This window comes from Artibeus jamaicensis, unplaced genomic scaffold (genome assembly GCF_021234435.1).
Source record: "Artibeus jamaicensis isolate MK-2021 breed Jamaican fruit bat unplaced genomic scaffold, CSHL_Jam_final contig_465, whole genome shotgun sequence".
Classification (NCBI taxonomy): Eukaryota; Metazoa; Chordata; class Mammalia; order Chiroptera; family Phyllostomidae; genus Artibeus; species Artibeus jamaicensis.
Window position 1 is genome coordinate 25,242,630 of NW_026521843.1, and position 26,391 is coordinate 25,269,020.

Sequence of the window (26,391 nt, forward strand, 5' to 3'; positions counted from 1 at the left end):
TGAGAGACCAGCCTTGCTCTAACGTTTTCCATCTGTACTACCATGACACAAAAAGAATCAAAAAGATGATTTTGTAACTATCCTAAACCAAAGTCAGAGGGACCGAGGTCCTCCAAATTCCACCACTGGCAAACCCTGAAGTGCGGGTGTTAAAAGTTCAAGCCCTTGAAAACGGCCTTTTGGATTATATTCCAGCTCTATGACTTCTAAACAGTAAACCTAGACAAGTTAGTTAACCTCATTAGCCTTGATTTGTTCATCTATAAAACAGCTCCTCCCTCAAAGAATTGTGGTAAAGAACTAAAGTTAGGGAACCATGGTTCCGTGGGCCCAATGTGAGCTAAGAATGGTTTTTGCATTTTAAGTCACTGAAAAAAAATTGTAATATTTTGTAACACATGAAATTATATAAAATTCAAATTTCAGCATCCATGAATAAATTTCCTGGGGTTTTTTTTTTTGTTTTGTTTTGTTTTTGCTTTTATTAGGTCTTTGTTTTATGCTGAATTTACTCCCAGGCCGTAAGCTTTTGCTTCTTCAGTTTCTTTTGGGCTCTTTTTCTTCTGTGCGACCTCCTCCTCTGGTTTGGGAACAAGCTGCTCTTTCCCGGTGAGGACCGTCTCAGTGTGGCAGGGAGCGCTCCTGTACGGGGCGATCCTCCCCTGAGCTCTGTAAGATCTGTGCCACGTCTCAGGAGCCGCGTTCCCCTGGATGTGCTCCATGACCAGAGAATCCACATCTAAACCCTCAAGTGCAGCATTACTCTGTGTTTTTAAGCACATGTAGCAAAAACTCAGCACTCTTTTGGGGCCACCGACCCTGTGTCCAGTCCCACTGTTTGGCCCGGGCACACCTGCCCACTCACTCCACCATTGTATCGACGGAATGGGACACACTGCTTCTTTAAAGTGACATCTTTCAGATACTTGGTGGCGTTTCGAATATGCGTACCCTTGCTGCCCTGGGCAGTTTCACGAGCGTTCTTAAAGTGAACACAAAGATTTGAACCTCTTCATTTGCATGATTTTATGGGCTTCTCCGGGTCAAGTGAATAGCGAACCATCTTCAGAGGTCACCTCTGGTCGCTTTCAGAGGAGGAAGACCATGAACAAATTTCTATTGGAACATAGCCACGAACATTTGTTTAAAAATTGCCTGCAGTTGCTTTTCTGCTACAACAGTGAAGTTGAAGAGTTGCAACCTACATGTGATGGTGCACAGCCTGAAATACTTACTGTCTATTTCTTTACAGAGAAAGTTTGCCAATCCTGCCTGGCCAGGTGGCTCGGTTGATTAGAGCATCATTCCATGCACCAAAAATGTTGCAGGTTCAATCCCTCATCAGGACGCATACCTGGGTTGTGAGTTCGATCCCTGGTCAGAGTACACGCAGGAGGCAACCGACCATTGTTCCCCTCTCATGGTAATGTTGCTTTCCCTCCCTTCCTCTCTCTCTAAAATCAATAAACACATCACCAGGATGAGGATTAAAAAAAAATTACAAGTTTGCCAATCCCTGGGAAAGAGAAAAGGAGAAAATGCATCGAAGTGCCTAGAATAGTAAATACCTACAAAATGTCAGCCGTCATTTTCTCTTGTTACCACTGAGCTCCCACGTGCTTCTGGAGATACACTCCCAAGTAATTACCAAAATTTTCTAAGTTATTTTCAAAATCACTGCATAGAACAAATTCCCCTGTAGAATATGTGGTGGTAACTAGTTCTAACTAGCAGGACTAATACATAATACACTGACTGTCCTAGCTTGAAAGAAGACAATGGAAGAGAGGTCCCTTCCTCCCAAAGTCATCCTCTAGATTTAGTCTTATTGGAACACATGCTGGAAGGACCTGGAATGGAAGCGAACAATAACAAAGTCTCTAGATTTCTTTGTATCACAGCGCACGGACGGGAGAAAGGGCCTTAGAAGTTTCACCCAGTCGCCTGTTTCACAAATGAGGGATCCGGGCCCTGATGCTGAACTACAGGGACTTCGCCGAGAGCACCCAAGGCTCTGCCACCCCCGCATCTTGGCACCTCTCCTGCGTGAGCTTCCTTCCCCTCAGCTTTTAAACCCTTGACTCCAGCGACATGTCCTGACCCATCATCGGGTGTGACCTTGAAAACAGTTTATGTGCTGGTCCTCATTTCTTAGGTGTTAATAATCTTGAAAGCAAATCCAATTCATTATTTAAAATTCATTTTTTTTCATTGAGGTATAGTCGACATATAACATTATATTAGTTTGGTGTGCAACGTAATGATTCAATATTTGTATACATTGTGAGGTGATCACTAACATAATTGGTGAACATCTGTCACCACACAGTTATCAATTTTTTCTTGTGATGAGAGCTTTTGTGATTTACTGTTAGCAACTTTCAAACAATTATAGTCACCATGCTGTACTTTCTATCCCTATGAGTTATTTGATAACTGGAATTTTGTACTTTTCTTCCCCCTTCACCCACCCTAGCCCCCTCAAATTCACTTTTAAAACAAAGCAACATCCACCCAGCCCCAGCCTTGACATCCATTTCCAAACACATGCAGGCTCTGCAGTGTCCCGAATCAAACCTGTCCATGTTTAATCAGCTTCTTCACTGAGTCCTGGCACCGGCCTCACTCCACCGCCCGTCAAGGGTCCAGAACAGGCAAGAAAGGTGAGACGGCCCTGCCGGGAGCAGGGGGGTGTGGCCCTCACACACCAGGACAGAAGAGGCGTTCACGTTCCTCCTCCACGTCATGATACCCACGGAAATTACCTTTAAATGAGGAAGAAAGTCATTATTTCATTAATAGGATTGCACCAATTGAGGAAAACTCGTCTCCAGTGTAAACAAGCGGAATGTCTTTGCCTTCTATGAAAACAAGTTTAAATTACTTGCAGATCCGGATGAAGAGAGAGACGTAGGAAGTGAACCTGGAGCCTGACACATTGGAGGTCTGGGAACCAAAAATAATAAGAATTGTTCTGATTCTTTCAGCAGAATCGAGCTCAGAGAGGGGCACGCCCCTTTGCAGAACCAAGGAGTCCTGTGCCTGACCCTTGGCTTGTGAGAAGGTCCTAACTTCCTCCTGTGACCATGTGCCTTACACGTGCATCGGGAAATGCAGCCACTACACCCCTAGGCAGGCACAGGGCCACCCCAGCAGGGCTCCGACGAGGCCCAGGACAGGGCTCCCTTGCCTCCTCAGAGAGAGTGGCGATCCGGCCAAGAGAGCAAGAGGCCAACCTGCTGAGAAGAGTTTCACATTTTAAAAAGACAGAAAAAAAGAAAAGTGAAATGAAACATATTTGACCTGAGAAGAAATAGAAGGCCTCTCTAGTTGCCAAAGTGACAAATTAGACAGGGAGGCCAAGCGAAGGTGAAGTCCTAGGGTGCCAGTCAGAGGGGCCCAGATGGAGCAGGCCGGGCTGCAGGTGATGGGACAACTCGGCCTGGTCGGTCCGGTTGGGAAACCTGTCAGAATGCTCCGCAGAGCTCAACACAGGCTGCCCTTTGTACCGGTATTTATCTAAGTCGTCAATTTTATGGCCACAGTACCTTCCCAGTCCGCAGGAAAGCAGATATCGGTGCCTTCCAGAGGCCTGGCTGTGGTTTGCACCACGTAATGACAGATGCCGAAAACAAAGGGGAGGGGAGAGAGCATTGGGGAGAGACCACAAAAGAGCCTTTATAATTATGCCTCTGCCTCCCCGGGGGGCCTGCTGCTCCCTGTCCCCTCTGCGGAGGTGCTGGCAGGCTCTGGGGGCGCTGCCTTCCCAGGATGTGCGGGGCAGCTGCCTCGCACGCGTCTATTAATAACCGTGCAGGGACTTGCAGGGAGCTATTACATCGCTGTCTCTCTTCTCCAGGCTAAATAGCAGCAATCCCTTTAACCTTTCTTCATGGGCCTGATTTTCCATCCCTTTAATCATCCCTGTCACTTTCTGCTGCATGGGCTTCACTCTCACCACATCCCTCCCCGGGCCGGAGAGGCCAAGCCAACTGGAAGAATGGGCCTCACGGCCTGCACAGCTAGCTGCTTCTTTTCTCTGCACTCCCGTCGGGACTGCCCTGGGGCCCCAGGGCCTGGGAAGCCCATGGCCTTGGCCACAGCCCCAGGCTGACTTACTGCCATTCCTGACCCACTGGAGCTCTTCCCTACTCCCATGGGGATGTTCCCCGTGACCAGAAAGCCACTAAAATCCAAGAATCTCCTCTAGGCTGATTTTCTCTTTCCGGCCAGACTCCAGCCTATCACGCGGACCATGAGAACCTCCAGCTATCCTGCCGCCATCTTTCCCTGCCAAAACACTTTCAAGCCAGCGTTAGGGATAATTTTTTAAAGCAAATGTCATTTTGATCACGTCCCTCCCTGACTCAAGAGCCCTGAGGAGCTTCCTGTGACTTTATGGTATTGCAAATGTAAACACCAGAATCTGGGCCCAGATTCCTGCTCCTTTCCACCCATGCACAGATTCTCGTTCCAAAAGCTGTCCCTGGTCAAGGTCCTCACTCCGTCCAGCCTTCACCCACCCGCCAGCCTCACAACATCCTATTAGATACTGTTTGGGATGTACTGATGTATATTTGGTTAGGGCTCTTTGACAGCAAAGAGGAGAAACCAACCCTGACTGGCTTAAGAAACAGGAATCATTTGCAAATGAAAGGCATCATTTGCAGAATTAAAAGAAGGGCTGAGCCCCCCCCCCCAGAAAAGGACAGAACTGGACAGCTCTGGAGGTCTTTCTAGAACATTGCCATCAGATGTTCATTCAGCTCTTTCATTTTTATTTATTTTTGCTTAAGATTCAGAGTTTGAGGACCTACGATCTCAGACAAGCTTTGTGATGAGAAGGAGGGGAGCCCCGTACTGGCGCTCTCTCTGGAACCGCACTTGGTAGGGACAATTGCCAGCCTTAGCAAATAAACATACAAGATGCCCAGCAAGAGATCAATTGGAGGTAAACAATGATAATTGTTATAAATCTACCCCGTGCCGTAGTTCCTGGATTGCCTTCCCATTCTTCCTTTCCCCAGTCCCATTCGGCAGCCCCTCGGTGAGCGGGCGCCCCCTCTGCCGGCCACAGTACCCTGTTGTACCTCGTGCCTAACTAACTTCTTCAATCTGCCCTCAAGGTCGCTGCAGATTTTATTTCTTTCTCTTTTATTTTAATAGCCCAACTTAAATCACCTCAAAATTATATACAGTAACTGACACAAATAAATAGGCTCATGTGCCCTTTGGCAATCATGTATTATTTATGTCCTTTTTACCTCTACTTAGGGAAAAAAAATCAACTTTCTTTGCCTTCTCTTTTTCCCAAAATACTTCGAAAACAGTCCTAATGCAATTTAGTATCTGTGTAACTTTTTCCAGTTTAACATGCCTTTTCACATTTATTACTTTAGTATCATAAATGATCATAATTAATGAGTTAAGTGGTTAGTTGTATAGCTCCCCACTTCACAGATAAACAGTTAAGACTTTGAAAGGTCGATTATAAAAGCCAGTGTGGATTCGAAGTTGTGGGGGCAGGACTTAGAGCGACGTGTTCCTTCCTCTCTGTCAAGGGTCAGCAAACTTTTCTATAAAGAACCAGAGAGTAAGTGTGTCAGGCTTTGAACACCACATGATCTCTATTGCAACTGCTCGACTGCCATGGTGACGCAAAAGCAGGCAAGGTTTATACATCAGTGAGTGGGTTTCTGTTCCAATAAACTGCATTGACAGAGGTCAACAGGCCATATTTGGCCCATGGGTTGCAGTTTGCTAACTAACGCCTCCTCTATAGCACTCGATAAGCACCTTTTAATCTTTATAAGTCTCAGAACTTGCCTCCAATGGGGATGCCATCATTTCAACCTGCATTAATATTAGCATTTGATATTAACATTAAATGCTAACTTTTCCTTCCTTCTTGCCTCTCCTGTGTCAGTGTTGTTTGGATAATAACTATCTTGGTTGCCCACTACACCTCTGGACCATCCTAGACAATAGCAAAGTTTTCTTGTGTACAATGAACACGTTAAGCCCATTCTTCCTCCCCTGGATCCTCCTCGACCTGCGTGTGTGATCCATTCCGACAGCCCTTGGGAGGAGGTGCCTTCCCAGTACAGCACGTTCCCCAAGGCCCCCAGAATGAACCAGAGTTAATCATCCTTCCAGTCTGCACACTCACTCCAGGTTTCATGTGCCTCCCTCCCTTGGGCCTTCTCCAAGTTTATCCCAGGGAAACTCATGCCCTAGAATGGTAACTCCACAAGGAGGTCTTCCTGCAGCCTTCTCCACCTCTGGTCCGGGAAGGACAGAGACTGTTTAGTTCTACCTGCTGCCCGTAGAGCAGAAAGACAGACTCAAGTGCTCTTCCTAGGGAGGCAGGAGCTTCCCAGAGCAAACTAGCTAGTTTGGCACATACCTGTCAATGTTTGTAGATCCTGAGAGAGTGAGGGTTGGGTGTAAATAGCATCCTCCTGGGCAAGGAGGCCAGTTGCTTAGATGACTGGAGTTGCAAATCCTCAGGCATGGTGATTGGCCATTCTGGAACCAGAATTCTACAGTGTAGGGGCCAATGGGACAAGACTGATACCTCACATTAGGGATTCCAGGTCTTTGAGTGGGCTCAAAAGTACTCATGTGTACACACTGAGCATAAAGTCCAAAAAGACTATAGAGTTCAAAGCTACCCAAATCTTTGTTTACAGGTAAGGAAACTGAAGCCCAGAGAAATCACTTTAGTTTATCATGATGCCAAGGGGGAAGGATTTATATCATCTTCATAAATAATATCCATAAAGATATTGATGAACTTGATCAATGAAACTGAAATTTATAACTATACAGCATTCCTCAAATATCAATATATTTTATGTTAAATAAGAGGCAGAGAACATGCTCAACCCAGCACAACCCAAGAGCCATGAGTGAGATCAGCTTTTTCAAAAGACATGAGACTTGGCTTTTTCAAGTGTTCCATGTACCCAAAATGTTCTCTGGGAACACTCACAGCCCCCTCTAAATGTCTTCATAAATTCTCCAAAAGGAGGAAAAAAGGCAGCAAAGGATAAAAGGTACAAGGAACACTGAATGCCCTTGCAATCCCTTTTGGAAGTTGTGTGACCTGTTGCAAATAATTTAACTTTCCTAAACCATGTTTTCTGATCTGTAAAACAAGTATAATAACAGCACTTATCTTGTAAAGGTGATGTGATAATTAAACGAAATAATGCACACAGAATGCCTAACCTAAGGCTGACTTAATAGTAACTACTCAAATATTCACTATGATTGCAATTCTTGTTGACATTCCAGATTTTTGCCTTGGGTCCAAGTCTAATTTTGAGTTGGCCTCTCTGCCCACTTTTCTGACTATGAAAGAGGGGTAATATGTTAGCTGGAGAGACAGATAATTAGAAGTTAGTTATGACCTTCTCACCCAGAGCCATAGCTTGGCCCGCATGACCTCCATGCTAAGAGACAAGGTACCTTTCTGAGCTGGGTTTCCCCTGAGGAAGTGACCTCCAGGCCAGAACCCAAGCTGTCTGGAAGAGGTAATGGGCAGTTGCAAGTCACAGGGTCAAAGAATTTGGGAAACAGACAAGGAAATGTGGAAAAGGCTAATGCTCAGATTTTTTTTTTTTTTGCGGATAATATTTCTGGCATTATGGTTTTTGAGTCAAATGGTGTCATCCTTTGAAAGTCCTGCAGAGGAAGAACAAAGAACAAGGAATCCCTACAGCAAAATGACAAAGAGCTCAAGAGAGATCCTGCATTAAGGGTCACGTTATCGGGGTACTTCCGTGGGCCTGACTGCAGTATTTGCAATATCGCCAAACCATTCCAATTAAAAAGACAAAGAGAAAAAGCAGACCGCCTAGAACTGCCTTTCTCAGCAGGAGAAGAAACATGCTAGACAAAACAACTCTCTCTCCTTTTTCCTGGGTTACTTGGCAGCAGCAGAAACACTTCACAAAAAGTTTCAGAAGGGCTTGATATTGAGTTTGAATAGTACAAATTCCCCAAACAATCAATGACTAAAGTAGCAATATTTTAGCCCTTCACAGGAATCTGGTTATTATTACCATTAATGCCAAGTATCTTGTTTCTATTCTTTTTGATTTAAGGTAATTTTCTTTGTAAAAGGCCTGCTTTGTTAAGCTCTGGGCTGCTACATTGGTTTCGGGAGAAAGAGACCTGGGCACGTCGGGGAAGTATCGTGTTGTACTGAAACTTTAGAGGCCCTGCTGGTGAAGAGCTCCTTTGTTTTTGCTCTGAACCTCGTGTGGTTCTTCAGACTTCATTTTCTAGTTCAGTGCCCTGATTTCAGCATTGTCCACTCTGATGATGATATCTCTTTGAACATGACAATTTCCAAGGTCTCCAGGAGGCTGGGCCTACCTGGTCAGGCCTGTCTATGACCAGGCCAGAGAAGACCCAAGTCAATGTCCATGTGTAGAAAGAGACCGCAGGATTCAGGGTCCATCTTGTAGACAATGGAGGAAGGAAGCACAGACACCAACGAGCGACATATCTAGCTCCGTGGTCCTCAACCAGGGGCGATTTTGCTCTTCTGTCCCTGCCACCAGAAAACATTCAATAACATCTAAAGACATTTTTGATTATCACAACTTTTGCAGAGTGGTGGTATCTAGTGGGTAGACAGCCAGGGATGCTGTTAAACATCTTACAAAGCACAGGACAGGACCCACAACAAAGAATTGTTCAGCCCTAAATGCCAACCAATGGTGTCAAGGAAGAGAAACCTTGATACACAAAGGCACACGGAAAGCCCTGCCTGGGCTGGGCCTGCCCCACCTCCTTGGCCACATTTTGCCCCATTTTCCCTCACTCCCTCAGCCCCAAGCACACATATACCTTCTAGTTCGTGACAGCATTGCATTCCCTCAACAGATTCTGATCCCTCTGCCTGCCAGTCTCTTCCCCCTTATTCCATCTAGTTAATGTCTCCTCATGCCCAGATCTCAGCTCAATGGATATTTTCTTGGGAAGCTTTCCCATCAAGACTAAGTCAGATCCCCTAGTACATACTCTCTCTTCTTTATGCTTTCTTTTTTCAAGGGTTTTGAAAATGTCTTCATGGATTTCCGGAACTCCCCAAGCTCCCTACCTCTTAGCCCTCAAGTGTACGGGCTAATAGCACTAAGTCTGGAGCCAGATGGTTAGTGTTTGAATCCCCATTCTGGCGTGTTCTAGTTGTGTGACCTTGGGCAGGTCACTTAACCTTTCTGTGCCTATTTTCTCCAGCATGAAGATAATAACTGTACCTAACTCCTAGTGTGGTGCAATGAGGATTAAATGAGAGATGCCGATAAAGTGTTTAGGATAGTGTCAGGCCCATTGTGAGCACCCATAAAAGTTTGCTTCAATTATTAACTCGAGAACTGAAAACTGCCCTGCTGAGATATGGAGGGACATAAGAAAGAGATATGGCATTTTCTCCTCCCAGTAGCCTGACCCTGCATTGCTCACTGTCTTTTCTCCACCAGAGGCACCAGCTCAGGTCATCTGAGGCAGGGGAGTCAAAACCAATGCTTTTTATTTAGAGATAAAGAAACTGTGACCCAGAGAGGTTAAAGAATTTGGAAAAATCACATAGCAGGTTTCTTTCTACCTGATCAGACCATCTCTTCTCCTCACCCCTTCCCCCCTTGGGGTTATCACTGGTGCAATTCCGATCTACACTAAATGAATATCCCATAGCAACTATCTCCGTCTGACTACAGGTCCCTGCTCCCCAGCTTTCTTACAAAAGACCTGGGAGTTATAAGACCCAAGCCTATCAGAACAAAGCACACCCAACAGAACACAGAGAGGTGCCTAATCAGAGATTTAAGGTGCTTACACAACAGCCTGGGGGGGGAAATATATCGGCCTGGAGAAAAAAAAGGAGACCAAGGGCAAATAATAACCTAAATAAATTAAGAAAAGGCTGAGGCTGTCTCCTGAAGTTTTCTGCCCTTACGTCACTGACCCTGAGACAGGGCTGACCGGGGCCTCTGCAGGGCTGTGCAGCGCGAGGCCGCACCTCATTTGTTTTAACTCCCTCAAATCCCCTTTTATTCTTTGACACCCTCCCAGCCTCTCGTGACTGTTTTTACTCTTTGTCCACCCCCTACCAGTTTCTGTAAGCTCACTCTTCTTTGCCAACACCGTGGTAGTTTATCCCAAAGAGTTCCCGGGACCTTACATCTCATGGAAAGCAATGTGCCATCCAGACTGTGGAGTGACAATGGCCTCTGACAGCTTGGTCTGGCCATACCTGGGGAACCCAGCTCAGTCTGTGGTCCTGCCCTTTAAAAAGAATATAAACAAACTGGGAGAGCAGAAAGGAGCACAGTCAGGAAAAGACACTTTATTATGTAGCGGACGACTGGGTGAAAAAGGCTTAACTGTCTTCAACAAATGCAAGGCTGTTGGGATTTTCAGGTCCCAACAACGTTACAGAATGAGCTAGAGTGAACTTCTAATTCTTCCAGAAACCCACAAAAATACTGGCAGAACATAGCAAAAAAATTATAAATATAGCTAAATTCATAAAAATAAAGTAAAATCTCTAGGTGCCAGGGGGGGAAAAAAAAAAGAAAAGAGGGAACTCCTAGTTAAGTGGCAAGCTTCAGCTAACACCTTGATGGCCCATGGAGATACTGACCCAAATGCAGGCCCTAATGTTTAGAGGCTGAAGCTCAATTGCCATCAAAAAGCAAAAGGTGGGGCTGTGGATTCTGTGATGAAGAATCCAGAAGCACTGAGTGGAGACCCTGAGGGGAAGGTTGCTTCCATTTAAGCTCCACTCACAGGCCCATGGAAACCACTGGGATACGACTCTCATTTCAGAGTTTCAAATAAGGAAATGAAACTACCCCTGAGGAACAAAACTTCAAATCATCCCCAAACACAAGTGTGTTGGCAAAAGTTGTATTCTTTACCTGGTGTATTAGTCAGGGTTCTGCAGAGAGACAGGAACAAGAGGGGGAGAGAGAGAGAGAGAGAGAGAGAGAGAGAGTGTGTGTGTGTGTGTGTGTGTGTGTGTGTGTGTGTGTGTGTGTGTACAGAGAGAGAGAAACCAATTTACTTTAAGGAACTGGGGACTGGTGAGTCTAAAATCTCCAGGGCAGTCCATGAGGGTAAAACGCTAATCTTTCCAGACTCCCTTGAAGCTGGGGTAGCATGTGTTACAGATCTGGCCAATGAAATATGAACACACTATACCAGTAGGCTTCCAGAAACAGCGCTTTCCCCTTTCCCCTCTGCTGCCCCTTTCCCTTCTACCTAGAATGAAGACACTTTGTTTGGCAGGCACCCTGTGACCATGAAGAGAGGACAGAGTCATGTACCAAGGACAGGAGAAACAAGATGATGAAAGGAACCTGGGTGCTTGATGATATCCTTAAAGAGGTGCCCCAGCTCTGGACTACTTAACTCTGGTCTTCTCATTATCAAATAAACCCCTTGATATTTAATCCATGGTTTTCTATTATTTGCAGCCAAATGCAATCCCAAATTGCACGGCATGTTAAAAATTTAAGGATGACCACTAAAAGAACAGAATTTGAATATATTGACTTTTAAAGCAGTACATGAGAAAGAGATAAAATAAAGAAAACTCAGTATAATAGGAGGGAGAAGAGAAGTATAGACACTAAGACATTAAAATAAAAACAATAAGATATCAAGGTATCAGTATATTGCTAAAGTAAATAAAATGAAAAGGATTAAAGGTACATGTTAAAAGATACAAATATTAAGATCAAACAAGAAATTCGACTTTTTGTTTTACCTAATAGAGCCACATTTTAAGTGTCCACTAGAAAACAGGAAAATTGAAAGCAATGAGATTAGGAAAAAATACAAGTAGTCATTATCCAAAAAAAAACAAGTGATAAAACAATATTAAAGTGAGAAAAAATAAGGGAAATAGTTACAAAATGATAAAAAAGAAGAATTCTGTAGGAAAATGACAAACTTGGGTATGCCTAAAAAGAAAGAAGAAAGAGAGAGAAAAAAAAACTGACAAATTCAGCAGCATTGTGAGAGGTTTGCTCTGAAAGCAAATCTAAAACTAAGACAAATGAGTGGAAGTTACAGACAAGGACACTGACTCGGTCTATAGAGGAACTTTTTCGACTTGCCGAGCTGTCCAAAAGTGAAATGGGCTGCCTGGGGTGGCAGAGCTCCAGAAACATGGAGGTTTGGAAATCTGTGTGACCTTCGATGAGGCTGTTGCTGGCACATGCAGGCATCTGACAACTAGCTCTATGAGGGCAGGGATCATGTCTGTTTAGTTCTCGCTGACCGACCCAACGCCCAGAGCAGAGCCTGACACATAACAGTCATCAATAATATCTACTAAATAAAATACTCAGCCACGAAAATGGATACAATCACCTCTCATGTGCCTTCCAATTCTGAGATTCAGTGATTCTGACATGCTCATGCCTCTGCTCTTTGTCCTTATTCCACTCTGATGCCCAGAATCACCACGAGCCCAGGAGACTTGGGGCGGCAAGGGTGGGGGTCGGGGAGAGGAATGAACGGAAGAGTAGTAACACAGAAGCCTGGAAGATGGGAGCCAGCTCTGCAAAGAGCTTCCAAAAGTCTTCCTGCCACAGAAATTCCACTTGGCCACAGTTGCTGCCCTGGCTGTGGGCCTGGAGGGGCGGCGGCCGGCCTGCCACACAGGGCTTTCCACCCAGCCCATCCTGTCTGTGCTGCGTACAGGGGTGGGGAAGTGTGACTGTGGGCAGGTCACCTGGTCGGCCAGGTCCATAGGCCAAAGCTGCTCCCACAGACTGGGTTCTGGGACACATGGGAAGGGGATGGGGTCCCTGGCTCTAGGGGGTCTTTAGGTCATGGAGGGACGAGGTTTCTCTACATGGTATTCCTCTACTCTGAGAGGGAAACACAGCCCCACCCTTGTCTGTTATGGAGCCTGGTATGCACTGAAAGTCTGTGGCCCCGCCTCCACCCCCCAATTTCATATGTTAAAATATTAACCCCCAGTGTGATGGTGTTAGGAGGTAGGGTTTTGGGGAGGTCATTAGGTCACGAGGGTCAAGTCTTTGTCCCTCTGCAGGAAAGCTCCCTCACCCCCTCTGTCTCGTGTGGGCACAAGGAGACTTAGCCATCTGAGGACCAGGAAGCGTCTCTCACCAGACACTGAATCTGCAGGGCCTTGATCGTGGACTTCGCAGCCTGCAGAGCTGTGAGGAATAATGTTGTTTATAAGCCACTCCATCTATGGTCCTCTCTTTCAGCAGCCCGAACAGACTAGGACAGGGCTGCTAGAATGAAGGCTACATACAGTCCCTCTGCTTAGGAAGCAAGTCAAATCCTATGGAGAACTGGCCCCGTCCTCAGAACCCCCTGGCCAGAGTCAGCTGTATCTCCTGCCATCCCGCCCGTGCAAGACAGAGGAGGGAGGGGAACAGCAGGCTGAGGTCCCTTTCTGTGATGAATGGAGCCTGCGAGCATTGTCGCCAACCAGCTCCTGGGGGACATTCCCACAGCCCCACCATCAGGGTTAGGGCTCCCTTCCCTCTGCACCACAGTGCCTGACCCGTTGGAATGAATCCTGAGCCCTGAGCCTATTTCTAGCTCAGGAATGTTGGCCCTTTTGTCCTGCCCTGCTTTCCCTCTGCTCTGTCGTCCTTTCTTTCCCGCCCTGTCTCCCCCAACCCCCATTTCCCAAGCTCGCTCCTGGGAGACCAGACCCAACAGCCCACTGGTGATCTTGTTTTACATGAGACATTTCCAAAAAAGACAAAAAAAATCCTTTCCAGGAAAATGCCATTTTAAAAATTCAGCTCCAGACACTGCGGCAACATTAGGAAAACAAAGGACTTGGCAGAAAGGTTTTCTGAAGCGGGCCTTTCTGAAATACCTTTTCCAAAATCGCCTCCAGCGGGGCTGACGCCAAGGGGCAGCTCCGGAGCACCAGGCAATTTTGGATGGACAGTGACTGCTGGTTTTCACACCGTCCCTGCCTTTGCTTCCCTGGGATCTTCTCCCAGGCCCACGCAGAGAGCCCCTCGCCAGGGCTGCCAACACAAGCAGCTGTCTCCGCAGGGTCAGGAAATGCTGCCGGCTCCTCCCTCCGGAGGGGGCCGCTCAGTCCCTCTCCGGCCCTCACTATGCTGTGGGGCCAGGCTGGGGGCCTGGGGGACAGCCTGCGCCTAGTAGGGAGCTGTCGTCTCTTATCACCCAAGTGACAGAACTACACAATTGCCCCTGGGCCCTACACAGTGGTGCTTTTTCTCTTGTATGTATCAGGTATAATCCTGTTGATGCCATACATAAAATGACAGTAACAACCATTACTAAGCACGTTCCATGTGTCCACTGCTAACCTATTCTTCATATTTGTTTTACCTCATTTGATCCTCATAACAATAGTTATGGGCTGAGTTGTGTTCCCACCCGTCACCCCCAAAAAACTCCTATGTTGGAGTCCTAACATCCTCAGGACATCGGAATGTGACTGTATTTGGAGACGGGGCTTTTAAAGAGGTACTTAGGGTAAAAAGAGAGCTTTAGGGCAGGTCTGATCCAGTCTGAGTGCAGTCCTTATAAGAAGAATTCTACACACAGACAGACATGGCCATGGAGGAAAGACCGTGTGAGAACATAGCAAGAAGGTGGCCATCTACCAAGAAGAGAAGCAGCCATCTACCAAACACCTTACTAACACTTTGATTTTGGACTTCTAGCCTGCAGAACTGTGTGAAAATGTTCTGTTTTTTAAGCCACCCCGTCTGTAGTATTTCGTCGTAGCAGCCCTAGCAACCTAATGCAACAACCCGTGAGATTAATATTGTTATCACCTTGCAGAGATGGCAACTTGCAGAGGGCAAAACAGTCTCAAGATGTTATGAGACTGGCCCACCAAGCCAATAAGAGAATGACAATTTGAGAGTCAACTGCCTGATTCCAGAAGATGAACTCTGAAGCACGGCATTTGACTGTTTCTCTTCTGTGCCCCTCTGTGTATGTGCACGTTTTATGTCTTTCTTGCTGCATAACAAGCAGCCTCACAGTATAATGGATTAAAATAGCAACACATGTTTTGTTCCTTCATTAGTGATTGTGAGGGGCTTTGCAGGACTAGCTCATCGCTGCTCCACTTGGTGTCAGCTGGGATGGCCCCAAGGCTAGACCAGGTCATCTGCTGTCTCACTCATTCATTTGGCCGGCGATTAATGCAGGCTGTCCAGCTGGGACCTTAGATGAGGCTGTCAGTCCAAACATTCCATGTGGCCTGAGCTTTCTTCTAGCACGGTGACCGGTTCCAAGGGCAAGCACCCCATGAGACAGAGCCCGGGAAAAGCCGTGTCACCTTTTCCAACCCTGTCTTGGAAGAACGACAGCATCACTTTCACCACATTCTCTTTCTTGGAAGCCAGTCGTGGTCAGGGGAAGAGGAGTTCGATGCTGCCTTTGATGGGAGGAGTGTCCAAGAATTTGCAGACATGTTTTAAAGACACCAGGGCATGTGCCATTGACACGATTGTCCGTATTTTGTCAGGTGTTTGTGTTTATTTGCCTGCCGGTAGCATTGTATCACTGGAAGAACATTAAACTGGGGGGTCCAAAGCCCTGAGCAAGAGACTTCCAGTTGTACGGGGCCATGATTCCACAGCCCACACATGAAAAAAGCAGGACCTGCTTCTGGTTGGGCCACCCTCCTCTAAATGGGACTGAGGCTACTGAACTTCATTCCAGCCTCTAAAACCAACACTGATGGACAGCAGAAGAAACTTTAGGATGCTGGTCTTCTGACACTTCACCTTGACTCTCAGTTATGATAACCTGAGTTCTACCTTGTTCCTGTGGCCAAGTGGCTGCCTCGGAATTGTCGCAATCCATATATTGAGGACTTCCTCAGTGCTAGGCATGACCACCGGCATTTTGTATTTGTTATATCACTTAGCCATCATATCAATCCCATGAAGCAGGTAACATATTAAGTGACATAATTACCCATTTAACATATGAAGAAACTAAAGTTCAGGGGGGTAAGTAACCTTCCTAAAAGTTAGTAGAGACAGAGCCTGAACTACAGGTTGTGCCCTGGCTGGTACCATTTCCTCCGGGGCCTGGCATCCCGCCCCTGGACCCCTGCCCAGCAGCCAGGGCCTGCTCCCTGTTGGCAGGCCTCCTGCACAGCCCACTGCCTGCCAGGACATCTGACAGCTTCTGGATTGTCCGTCTCTCTGCTCCACTCACCTTTTGGGCCCTCGCCATGCTTTCTGTTGGAGTTTATCTCTGCCCCCGTTGTGAACTACTCAACGACTCCTATCCGGGGACGGCCACCACACTGTGTTCACCCTCCTAATCTATGTCCCGGCCCTTCACCACCTGCCCCAGGCCACCTTGGTAATGGGAGAGTGCTTTGGCATGGTCAGAGCACAAGACCGAGCAAGACAGCATCGCAAATGGACAAAGTCTAAGGCCGCAGAGTCAGATCCATCTAGGTTCAAATCCTGACTCCACCATTTATTACTAACGTGTAAGAATAATGAGGCCCACCTGGCCTCATTGTGAAGCTTCTCCGTGAGTTAATATGTGTACAGGGCTTGGCACTGTGCCTACCACATAATAAATGCTTAATAAATATTAGTCATCTTTGTTCTTATTCTCAAAAATATTTGTAAAAGATCCACTAGAAAGCCTAGCATAATATGATAGACATTCAAAAATGATAGCTGTTAATCTTGTTGTTTAAGTCCTGGAAAAGCTACAGGAATTCAGAGAAGGGCCAGATAACAAGGTAGTGAAGACAGAAAGCAGGCTGCCCAAGCAACTGTGCAGATCTGCAGCTAATCCCAGAGCTTGGGTATGACTGGCCTTGATTAAGTGGAAATGCCTTTTTACGGGACTCCCATCTTCATCTGCCTCAATTAGGAGACAACAAGAGCTTCCCGAGCTTGGAAGCCCCTGAGAAAAGAATCCTCAAGAGAGAAAATCAGAAACACCCTCTCTGCTCCAGCCCAGCACCCCCTGCTATGACAACATGAGCCACCGGCCACCACAGTCTTCCCTGCTCATCCAGCTGTCCCACTGGTCTGAGGTTTCACAAGCTTCACCTGAGGCTGTCAGTTAGTTCTCAGAGAGCTGGGGAACATGATCAGGGTATGTAACAGTTTCCCAGCCTCAAGCCCACTCCAGGCTGAGCTGTTAGCAAGAGGTGGGCAGAAAGCAACTCTTAGGTTTATAAAAGACGAGCTGTCACAGGCACACACGTCTTTGAGCACTGGGTGCTGTAACACTGGTATTGTCCTTCTCCATCACATTTTTTTCTGCTACTACTTTCCCAGGATTCTCAGGGCCACATTCACCACTGCTCATAGCTCCTGGGTCAATGCCAGCCAAACTGGGGCAGGGGGGTATATGAAGTTGAGCAGACCCAATGACTTAGAACGATGTCACCAGCTCAGTTCTAACTGCTTGGCTCCTGTGTTCTTCCTGATTTTCCTTCAAGCCAGATGATCAATGAGGTGACAGCAATTTCCCCCAGACCACTCTCATTTCCCTCTTCCAATCTGACATGGATCTGGTGCCCTCGGCAGTGACCTCTGCAAGCCCACATTACTGCTCATGTTGCCTCAGAGTCTGAGTTCTCCCCTCCCCACTCCAGGCTCGGTCCACTCTGCTACAACCCACCCTTCTGCCATGACTTCTAATCCCTAAGTTTGCCTGGAATCCAGCTCTCCCCTGTATTAGTCTGCTATTTCTATGATAATACCATGTAATAAACAATCCCCAAACCTTAGTGGCTTATAAAAAAAACAGACAGTTCTTTTTCTCACTCACAGTCTGTGGGTTGGATGAAGTAGCTCTGATTCAGGCTGTGTGGTCAGGTACAGATGAGTTTCACATGTCATTCATTCTGGGGCCAGCAGCTCCCTGGGGCAGTCTCTTCTCATTATGGATGAAAGAAGCACAAGGAAAAGTTAGTGGAGACTTTCCATGACTCTTCAACTAAGAACTGGCCACATTAGCAAGTCCACCCACATTCCATGAGCCAAAGCAAGTCAGCTGGCCAAATCCAGAGTCAAATGGATGAAAATATATTCTCTGCTTATTCTAGTAGGCTGTGTGCAAAGTCACATGGCAAAGGACATGGACATATATATACCTCTATTACAGGCAGGGAGTAGAGAATTGGGAATACTGATCCAATATCCAACATTACTTAAACCAGCACCCTTTTACGAGCCCATCTGAGGGAACGTCTAGCTCCCTGCTTGCCTGCCAGGCTTCCCCCCCTCCTCACCCCAGCTCAGGCTTAGGGGCTGGCTCTCTGTGGACAGACCTGTCACATGAAGAGTCCTGACCAGTTGACTGCCAGCCACTGGCTGTCACCTGCGTCTCCTGCCATGATTTACCCACCTGATTGTTCGTCCTGAACTCTTAGAGAAGCTCACCAGCCTAATCAGCTTCTCAGTCCCTAGCATACCCTGACTTCAGAGGGATAGACCAAGAGTAGGGAAGTTGGGAAGCTACCAGGGAACCGAGGCACCTTCTTCCTCTCTCACACTCTCTTGCTATATGTTTTCTCTCTTTGCTCTCTCTGTACGTTCACTGGTTTTCCCTCTGGGCACCAGCCTTCTGTGCTCTTCCATGGACTTGGTAGGATAGGGCCTGCTCCAGCACCAGGGGCCAGCAGCTCCCACTTTCAGCACTATTACCAAGCTGATGAGTATTCCAGTGTCTCGCCTCCAAAAGCCCAGAGAAAGACCCCAGTCCATCACGGCCAGGATCATGTAGCACTAACCTGGTTACCCACCCCTCTAGATGAAGGAAAAGAGTGGTGTGGCTCTCAAACATTTTTTAAAAAAGACTCCAAACTGGTGTTCTCTGGGCTGACTCTAGTCACAAGATGTATTCAGTTTGGCCACAGAATTTGTAAGTGTTTTGTAGTACTTGACAAAATTGAGAAATTGAGAGTTGAAATATCAATCCAGATTTTTTTCTTAAGAAAGTAAATGATCTCACCTGGAAGACAGTGTGAAGGTACCCTATGGGGCCCAAAGTCATTCTGTGTTCCTAATCTAGCTGTGGCTCATACTTTCACGTTCCATTTGTGAAAAATCCATCAAGCTATACTCTTAAAATGCATCCGCTTTTGAATATGTATATTACACTTCTTTTAAGCTTTAAAAATTTAGAAGATATGGCCCTGGCTGGCGTGGCTCAGGGGATTGAGTGCCAGCCTGCGAAACAAAGGGTCCCCAGTTTGATTCCCAGTCAAGACACAGGCCTAGGTTGTGGGCCAATTTCCAGGTGGGGGGGCATACGAGAGGCAACCACACATTGATATTTCCTCTATCTCTTTCTCCCTTTTTTTACCTCTCTCTAAAAATAAATAAGTAAAATTCTCTTAAAACAAATTTAAGAGATCTGGCAACATTGGAGCCACATTCCAGCAAGGAATAAGTCAACTGGAGAAGAGTCGTTTTCCATAGTGCCCTACTCCCCGCTACTCCCCATTCTCTTCCTGTCACTGAGGCAGGAGGTCAGTAGTTATTTATCATCATCTTTGATACACTCTTCTTACAATAGAGTTAAGAATAAAGTAACCTTTTTTCTTTTAATTCCATAACTCCATCAAAATGGGGGAAACAAAAGCATACCAGAGATGTTCTTTTGTCTTTGAAATATTGAAAATAGATTTTTCTTTTTTTTTTCAGAAGTTAAAAACATTCTTCCAAGTTTGACATGCAAATAAAATGTGTCAGTATCAAAGAATAAAAAAGAAATCTAGCCAAAAGGGCTGTGACCAGTATGTGGAAACTTGATCTAAAAGCGAAGGATTGATGCTTTAACATGTTTTATTTTTCAATGCAAAAAAAAAGGGGGGGTGAGAATACTGCTCGGGCATTGAAATCTTTGATGAATGGGGAGTTTATAAAAAAGTATCTGCTGAGGATAAAGGAAATTCATGCCTTGAAACAGAAATAAGTATTTGCAAATGGAAGACTAAACAGAAATGCTGTTGCTCAGCAAGATAATGACATGGCTGAGAACTTACAGGACAGGCTGTAGGAAAAAGTTCCGTCATTTGTGGCATTTCCTAGGGAAGCATATGAGAGCCCCGTTAAAATAATACCACCCAGTCAGCTATATTTATTTATGGTTCCAAAAAGACTGGGACATGATTGGAGAATTTGGGGGCATGGTGTCCATCACAGGCACAACTTCAGGAAATGGCTTAGCTTTGTGTGTTGAGAAGTCATGAAAAATGTAAAGCAGGCAGGTCAAAATTAGCAAGCCGGGCTAGGAAACAGAGCTCCTGAGATGGTCAGCATTAAGACTGACCCTGTTTTCAAATGTAAATCCCAAATGGCAAAATTTTGCACAAGCATGGAACCTAAATGATTCACCAGGAATTTCTTTGTGCTAATAAGTTAAAATAGAACATATCATGGACCTAGTAAACTGGATTCACTTCCATGACTGAAAGGATAGAAATTTCAATGCTACACTTGATGCATCAGATATTCAACTGTTATAATATTCATGTGTTCTGATATATTAAGGGTAGTTGTTATATAATGTCTTTGATTTGCAGATGGGTGGAAGAGTTGAAAAATTAAGAACTTGTTCTTATCATCCAACAAAAAATACTTACCCCAACTCACCCACAAATATTAGATCGAGGTATTGACCTCTTCAGTAAATATCACAAGCCATCTAACCATTGGGTGCTTCCTTGCATGAATCTTCACATGTACGCAAGTGGGCTATTGAATTTGCTCATCCTTAGTGAAATTACATCTTTGGAAATCTCATTTGGCAAAAAGAAATCTGGCCCACTTTCCAATGCTGAAATCAATCATCAAAAATGAAAGAGATTACTTAAACTGCTCTCCCAAAATCATGGGGTTGAAAGCAGAATTCCAAAAAGAGGTTCTAATTTTATGAAAACTAACTCCTGTTATTTGACTCACCTTTCTTAATTACTATTGTGTGATAAAGGGGACTTTTGAACCACAACAGAGTCCCCAAAACTAAATGCTGCAACATTAGAATGCCAAAGTTCTACGAATATCTCCGGAGTCGTTACCCCAAATATAAAAACCATCACACAAAGATTCTATCCATGTTCAGCCATGGACAGCTGGTTCCCATTATAAAATCAAAAAGAAAAGCTATTGCTCTTAGTTAGAGGATTCAAGGCTGAATTCTACACAGCACATCGCAACATGAAATGCAAGACCCAACACTGACATGTTGGGGCAAAGGAAAGAGTGTCACATTTCTGGTCCTAAAGCAAAAAAGTAATGAGTTACGAAAGAAAAAAATTAATTAAATATTTCTATTTTGTCAAATGTTACGTTTTTCAATTTCAAACTTAATATATAATCTCCAATATCATGCATGTTTGTACTACGTTATGTGTTTATGCCATGGTCAAGTAAAAATGAAAGGAAGTTTGATTATATTTCTGGCAGTTGATTTTTCTTACACCCAGCCCAGTTTGTTCGCTTTGTTGTATTTCTGGATTCTGCAGGAATCTGAGTTTGCAACCTCTGGTGTACTATATATGGTTTTTCTCCCCACTGCATTTTTACCATGGAGCAAGTGAGTTTACATTGAAACATAATATATAGAAAATCCAGAACAGAGAAACAAGCTTGCTTATCTTACCATCTTGACAGTACTTACAAAAACAAAAACATGTACTTACAGGAAATCTGCATATATATAATGTATTTTAATTAAAAATGGAATCACACCACAGCTTTTCAATATTATTAAGTGTTCTACAACTCGAGATTTTAATAGCTGCATATTATTCTACATTTGTAAAACTATCTTAACTTATTGGCTGCATATTGGTCTTAATGCCAGTCCTGGCTCTCCCCCTTTCCTAATGACTGCCATGTTTTTCCTCATAATGTCATATATCCAGCACCTTCATTTTCACTTGTAATTTCCAATAAAGGCTGGACTTGGTTCCAATTAGAATTTGGTAATTCTCTGAGGGAGATAAAATAAAAGCTCAACTTTGTGGGCCCTTCTTGAGCCCAATAATCTCTGGCTCACTGACCCTGGGCTTCATTTTCTGGACCCTTGATAATTATCATTTGCTCAGAGGGCAACAGTTTTGCTGCATGATGAAGGGTCTCCAGTTGGTTCCTTTACCTCTATAGACCACCTTGAAGAGAGCCAGAGCCGTCCCAGAAAGATTTAAAAAACTAGCCAAGTAAGAAATGCTTAAATATGGGGAAAGAGAAAACCTCTCTGAGGTTAGGACCGACTGCCCACTGCCACCTCCCAGCCCAGATGCCAGGGCTATTTTTACCTTGGGCTTGTGACACCTGCCTGCCTGCCCACGTTCCCACCCCCACCCCCACCATTATTTGTATTAAACACATACGCCCACAAATCTCAGTCCTTCCAGTTTCAGAAGAGATATAAGAGTAACTGGAATGCCTCCAATCTGACTGGGGAGGCAGTGCTGTCAATAAGGAAGCCTGTTTAATTGGGAAATCATCTTCCACATCCTTGGGAATCCCCCAGTTTGACGAGAAGCCTCCACCATCAGGAAGCCTTTCACTTGATGAAAGAAATTCAGTTTGCTGCTCTGATCAAAGGCTCCCAGAAAATGTGCTGATGGCATCAAGTTGGCAGTGCAAATAAGCACATGAAAATAAGCGAGAACTTGCAAGGTGGGGAAAAGACCTTCAGACCACCTGCCTAGGCTGCAGCTCCAGGACGGCAGAGCAGAGGCAAGGGAACCAGAGTGTCCCTTAGAGCAGCTGAACGAGGGACATCATGAGCTTACCAGGGCAAAAAATCTGTAGGATAATTATCTTTAAAAGACATTATAAAGATCCACACTGAACAGCATACATTTTTAAGTAACAGACTCAATATTGTATGACTAAACATCACAGAGGAGCACATGCATTTACCTATTAATTTTTAAGGTAGTAACCCCTAATGAGGAAAAATGGGAGGGGCCCTTCATCAAAGGAAGAATTTCAGCCCCTTTCTGAAAAAGTAAAAGTTGGTTAAAGAGAATGGGCTAGCAAAGCAAAGTAGGCTTCAGAGTAGGAGTCTTGACCTCCTAGAATTTTTTGACCATCCCCTGGAGAGGGTCATGACCTGGAGGCAGCAGACAAGGTGGCTGATGAAAGTGCAAAGTGAAAGAAGAGTTCCAAATCCCTATACAGCTCCTCCCCCCACCTCAGCTGAAAAATTGCCTGTAACCCGGTTTTGAGTCCTGAGGCTAGAGAGAAGAAAGAGAAAAAAGGAGGAGAGAGGGCCCTGGCTGGTGTGGCTCAGTGTGTGAGCACCAGCCTGGTAACCAAAGGGTCCCTGTTTGATTCCTAGTCAGGACACAAGCCTGAGTTGTGAGCCAGGTCATTGATGTTTCACTCCATCTCTTCCCCTCTCTCTAAAAACAAATAAATAAAATCTTAAAAAAAAAAAAAGGAGAAAGGAAAGAGGAGGGAAAGGGACCAGGAGAGATGAGAAGGGAATCAAGGAGAGCTCTTCTCTAAGGAAACCTCATTTTCTACAACAGAAGCAGCAAGAGTTGTTGGTGCCCCAGAGTAAAGAAAGCTCCAGCATCCCAGCATTTCAGAGACCCCGCCCCAGCCCTCATTCTCACTCTAACCAAATCCTTCCAGTGACCACCATACACACAGCCCCCAAGCACACTTCTTCGTCCTTCATTCTCACGTAGGAACGACAGCAGAGGCTCCCCAGATACTGAGGAACGCTTGCAACATGAAAGAGAGCTATAAAGAGCTAGATCCTCATCCATCATAGCCAGAAGTCAGAAGATAATGTCTGAAGTGGATAAATCAAGGAGAAATGGTATAAGAATATATTTAGAAATGCTTTAGAACTGAAAACAGAAAAAGATAAAAGTAGATGCCTCTCAGTAGCAGAGCAGGAGGCAGAGGAGTGGGGTAGAAAGGGCAGACGACTGTTGTTTTTCATTGTAAGCCTTTCAGTACAATTTGGTTTGATTTTTTTAACCTTTAAAATATTTTTAAGAAAAGGTTGCATGGTAAAGCTAATGCCATAAAAGGAATCATCAGAATAATGCATTGCTATTCATCTTAACTTTTTGTTCCTGAAGTTTCTCTTTTTCTTCCAAATTTTAAAAAGATTTTATTTATTTATTTTTAGAGAGAGAGAAAGGGATGGAGAAAGAGAGGGAGAGAAACACTGATCAGTTGCCTCTCACATGCCCCCAGCTGGGGACCTGGCCTGCAACTCAAGCATGTGCCCTGACTGGGAATCAAACCAGTGATCTTCTCGTTCGCAGGCCTGCACACTATCCACTGAGCCACACCAGCCAGGGAATGTTCCTAATTTTTTTTAAGCAACCAATGCAAATGGAGATTCTCTAGCAAGTATTTCCTGTATGTCCATTCCAAGTAGTATATTACCTTATGTTTCAGGGAATTGTTAAAGAATAGGAACCAAATTACATAACCCCTAAGTTTTCTTTTTTGGTTTGCCAATTAAACCAAGGAGAAAAAAGAATTTAAGATCTAAAGCATCAGGTCAGACACTCGCATCACCCCCAACATTTCTTGAGCACATACCATGTGCCAGATCAATATCGTCAATGCCGGAGATTCAGTAGTGAAGTGTCAAACTACTATCCCGGAACTCACATTCCAGTGAGAGATGGAGGAAAGCTATCAAAAAAACTAATAATAAATAAAAGGGGGAAAGATTAGACAGTGTCAAGAACGATGCAAAGGATTGAAGTGTTTCAATGATAGAGAGTGGCTGAGGAAATACCCTATTGTTGATGATCAAGGTTGGCCTTTTTGAAGGATGGTAGTTAAAGCTGAAGTGTGAATGGGAACAAAGAACCAGCCGTGTAAAGACTAAGGTGGGGCAGGTGGAGGAAATGAAGGAAAAGGGGCAGCATTCCACCTAGAAAATCTCTAAGCGGGAGAGAAAAAGACTTTCAGTATGACAAGTATGCATTCTAAGAAGAGACAGACAGAAGGTCATTATGGTTGAACTTGGTAGGTAAGAAGAGATGAGAAGAAATAATGGGATGACGTAGAAATTGCAGGGACCAGTTCGTGTTGAGTTTTTAAGCCATAGTAAAAAATTTGGATTTTATTAAAAGCATAACAGAAAGCCTTTGAAGACATTTAAGCAAGAGGGAAACTTGATCTGGTCTAGGTTTTCAGATAACTCCCTACCTGGAATGGTTGGAGGCCAGTTATCTCATGTCTTCAGATAATAATCAAATAAAGGGGATTCGGGTGAACTCAAATCAAGTTAGCATGCCTTCTTTTAGGAAGCCAAGTTTTCATCCATTCATTCACTTATTAGTTTACCCAAAACTATTGATTGAGCATTTGCTCTCTGCCTAGCACTATGCTGGGAGTCCAAGAGATAGAAATTCTTGTCCAAAGGAGACTGCATAGAAGACTGGCATGGAAGGATATCATTGTCTAAGATAGTTAGCAAGGATAAGATTTGGGCTAAGAAACTGCAAGATTTTCTTTTTCTGAGAAAGTTGTCAGGCCATCTGGCTTTTGTAGGAAAAAAAAAGGAGCACCTCCCTTCTCTGTCCTCAAAAAAAAAAAAAGTGGGGTAAGCTTACAAAGGTGTCCTTCCTCCCTCTATGATTTTTGATACACCCTCATGCCCCGACTCCAGGCTGCCCTTGTGACTTGTTTTGGCTAATGAGACAATAGCAAGTGTAACATAAAAAGAGACTTGAAAAGCACTTACACATTAGGACTTGCCTACTCTCCTTTTCTGCTTTTGGGAACCTTGCATCTGCTACCATATGAACAAGCCTGGGCTCACCTGTGGGAAGATGAAAAAACATATGACCAAGCATTTTCCACTGCTCTGCTGACCAACCAGCAAACACGAGTGTGAGGCCATCCTAGACTACCGATCCTTAGACAAGCCAGTCCAGACTAGATCATCTGCCTACCCTACCCACAGAATAATGAGAAAAAAAATACTTTGATAAGTCAGTATGCTTTTGGAGTGGTTTGTTACACAGCAAAAGCTAACTAATACTAGAATACAGAGGAATCGATTTACCTCTCACAAAGGCAAGATTCTCAATTCACATACTTCAGGCCTGGCTCCTCTTATCAGGGATTTCCGAGAAGCATCCATCTTTTTCTGCCCAACCTGTCATACCTCTAATGATTCTCCCTTAGGACACACCTACCTTAAGGGGAAGAAAAGTGAATAACCCTGGTCAAGATGAGAGCTGGTCCCATCAGAAGTGTGCACAAAGGGACCTGAGCAGGTGACAGTGCAACCCAAGTCAAGCGTATGGTGACGAAGAGTAGCTGCACTGCAAATACAGGGTGAGATTGACAAGAGTTTGACAAGGGAGCTGCCAGGGAGGAAAACAGCTGTGCTCTG

General features: G+C 44.9%; 1 long non-coding RNA gene and 1 pseudogene across 1 annotated transcript; both read right to left on the minus strand.

Moving 5' to 3' along the window:
* Window positions 1-508: 508 nt before the first annotated feature.
* On the minus strand, window positions 509-1,063 carry LOC119061532 (60S ribosomal protein L17-like; annotated as a pseudogene).
* Window positions 1,064-2,588: 1,525 nt separating this feature from the next.
* LOC128627680 (uncharacterized) lies at window positions 2,589-25,795 on the minus strand. Its single transcript, XR_008391951.1, has 4 exons — window positions 25,735-25,795; window positions 20,639-20,832; window positions 17,818-17,922; window positions 2,589-2,765 (listed from the first exon to the last, which is right to left on the minus strand). It is a non-coding gene; the product is annotated as an uncharacterized LOC128627680 (long non-coding RNA).
* Between the last annotated feature and the right edge of the window lie 596 nt (window positions 25,796-26,391).